The sequence below is a fragment of the Manacus candei genome, unplaced genomic scaffold (assembly GCF_025592945.1).
Source record: "Manacus candei isolate 608988 ecotype Guabito, Panama unplaced genomic scaffold, ASM2559294v1 h1tg000018l, whole genome shotgun sequence".
Lineage (NCBI taxonomy): Eukaryota > Metazoa > Chordata > Aves > Passeriformes > Pipridae > Manacus > Manacus candei.
Genome location: NW_026138066.1, coordinates 23,317,829 through 23,321,135, shown reverse-complemented (window position 1 = coordinate 23,321,135; position 3,307 = coordinate 23,317,829).

Sequence of the window (3,307 nt, the reverse complement as noted above, 5' to 3'; positions counted from 1 at the left end):
CTGCAGCTTTTTCTCACGACTCACACAGGTTAATGTAAAGGCTGAAATCAATTTAAAATTGAGGACGTAATTACATGGGGCGTGCAGTGGTGTGCCCTGTGGACCTTTCCTCCCCCTGTGGACCTTTCCTCCTGGTGAAGTTCCTTATCAAAAGATAAGGGCTGAGGGCAGGTGTGTCCTGATCCGGCTGGTGTTTGTGCAGGGAACAGCTCTTGCAGTGCCACAGGTTGTCCATGCGTATCTCACGTGTTCCAGTAACTGTTGCAATTCCACCATGGATTCTGTGAGAGAGATGGTTTCATTCAGGGGCACTTTGGCCCACAATTTGTCATTCATAAAGCTCAGGGGTGTCCTGAAATGCATCAGTAAACAGGAATCACAGAAGCACAGAATATATGCCAAGTCACACCGTGTGCCTGAGAGTATTGTCCAAACTTTTCTTGAACTTTGTCAGGCTTGGTGCTTCCCCACTTCTCTGGGGAGCCTGTTACGGTGCCCATTCACCCTCTAGGTGAAGAACCCTTTTCTAATGTCTAACCTAAACCTCCCCTGACACAACTTCAGGCCATTCCCTGAGGTCCTGTCATTGGTCACCACAAAGAAGTGATCAGTGTCTGCCTCTTCTCTTCCTCTCACGAGGAAGTTGTAACTGCAATGATGTCTCCCCTCTGCCTCCTCCAAGTTGAACAGACCAGGTGACCTCAGCTGCTCCTCATACAGCTTCCCCTTAAGGCCCTTCACCATCTTTGTTGCCCTCCTTTGGATGCTCCCTAATAGCTTAATATCTTTCTGCACACAATATTCAAGGTGAGGTCACACAATCACCACTGTCAACCGGCTGGTGATACTTTGCCTGATGCCTCCCAGGACATGGTTGGCCCTTCTGGCTGCCAGGGCACTGCTGACTCATATTCAACTCCGCCAGGTCCCTTCCCTGGCACTGCTTTCCAGCATCTCATTCACCAATTTGTATGAAAAGCCAGGGTTGCCCCATCCCAGGTGCAGAATCTGACACTTTCCCTTGTTGAACTTCATATGGTTGGTGATTGCCCAGTCTTCTAATTTGTGAGGTCTCTCTGCAGGGCCTCCCTGACTTCAAGGGAGTAAACAGCTCCTCTGAGTTTTGTGTCATCTGTAAACTTGCTTAGTGTCCTTTCCTAAGTCCAAGTCATTTATGAAGATGTTGAAGAGTACTGGGCCTAAGATGGAGCCCTGCAGAACTCCACTAGTGACAGGTGGCCAGTCTCATGTTACCTCATCCACTGTTACCCTCTGTGCTCAACCTGTGAGCACACCCATTGTGTGATGTGTTTATCCACCTGTGTGCTGGACATTTTGTCCAGAAGGATCCCGTGAGAGGCAGTATTGAAAGCTTTGCTGAAATCCAAAAGGATTATATCAACTGGCTTCCCTTGATGGGCGAGGTGTGTTTCCAGGTTTGATCAGCAGGACTTGCCTCTCGTGAAGCCGTGCTGGCTGTGACCAATGACTGTCTTTCAAGTGTTTTTCAATCCCTACCAGAATAATCTTCTCCATAACTTTACCAGGCACTGAGTGAGACTGGCAGGCCTGTAGTTTCTGGGGTCCTCCTTCTTGCCCCTCTTGAAAATCAGAACAATATTTGCCAGCTTCCAGTCAGTTGAGACCTCTCCAGATTCTCAAGACAGCTCAAAAATCACCAAGAGAGGTTTTGCAATGACATCAGCAGCTCTTTGAGAATTCTTGGATGAATCCCATCAGGCTCCATAGATTTGCAGGGATCCAGCTGGAGCAAGAGATCTTGCACAATTTCAGGGTTGACTGGGAGCTGATCATTCTTGCAGTCATAGTCCTCCAGCTCAGGGCACTGAGACTCCCTCTGTCTGTCATCCCTGTCGAAGATAGAGGCAAAGAAAGTGTTAAACCCCTCTGCCTTGTCTGTGTCCCCTTTGTGAGGTGACCATCCCCATCCTGTAACGGGCCAAGGATATTTCTGTACTGCCTAGTCATTAATATATTTGAAAAAACTCTTTTTATTGTCCCCTACATTTCTGGCAACTTCATCTCCAATTGAGCTTTAGCAACACAAATTTTCTCCCTACGGCAGCAAGCAACATCTCTGTATTCTTCATGTCACTTGACCTTGGTTCCACTGGGTATTCACCTTCTTTTTTTGCCTTATTTCCAAGAGAAGATCCCTGTTCAGCCAATCCAGCCTTCTGCCTCGTCTGCTTGACTTCTGACATCTGGAAATTGCCTGCTCCTGTGCCCTTAGAAGGTGATGGTTGAAAAGTGACTGGTGCTGATGGACCCCAGCACCTGCAAAAACATTTTCCCAGGGGACCTTACTGACTAATTCCCTGAGCAGCCTGAAGTCTGCTCTCTTCATGTCCAAAGCTGAGATTTCCTGGCACTTTTCCTCCTGTCAACAGAGGTTTTAAACTCAGTTGCCTTTTGGTCACTGTGGGCAAGATGGCCACAATCTCTACTTTGCTTGTGAGATCCACCCTGTTGACAAGTAGCAGATCAGGGAGGGATCTTTCTGCATCAGCTTCCTTAGGACCTGTTTCATAGAGTTATCATCCAGGTTTTTTAGGAATCTTCTGGCCTGGGTTATAGCAGCTGTGTGATGCTCTCAGTTAATTTCTGGCCAGTTGAAGTCCCCCACAAGAACAGTTGTGCATGTTGACTTGGAAATGTCCCTTAGTTCCTTAAAGAATAATTTGTTGGTGTCATTTCCCTGGCTAGGAGGTATATAGCAGACTGCCAGGATGATATCAACATTATTTGTTTTCAGCAGCCATAAAGGAGTTTCATAATGCAGAGAGAGACGTGGGAGTGCAGAAGAGAAAAGGTTTCCTGTTAGCTACGTGGTCATGGTCATCGTGGGTGCCATATATAATCACATATATATAATAAACACAAATTACACATCCTTTTGCACAAAAATAAAGCAGGATCCAGGGAATGGGTGGTGGTTGTTCTTCACTGTTTGCACACACGGGGGCAGAGTTAAACTTGTGTGTGGCCACTGCTTTTGCTTTTCTTCAACTGTATCTCATCCAATTTAATTGCATATTGCATTCCTTAGATTTTGTAATAACAACAAGGTGGAAATCTCTCTTCCTCTGCCTCTTTTCCTAAAAAGTATTGGAAGAAAAAAATGAAGGTGGCTTACCTTCGTAATAAATAAATAGGCATGAAAATTTTCTGGTAGGGACTCAAAAGATACAATCTGAGTTTTGAAGAAGAAATTAACAGTTATCATTAACATACCGATTTTCTGAATTGTCTGATCTTTAAATTAAAGACACAAAAAAGAACTTCC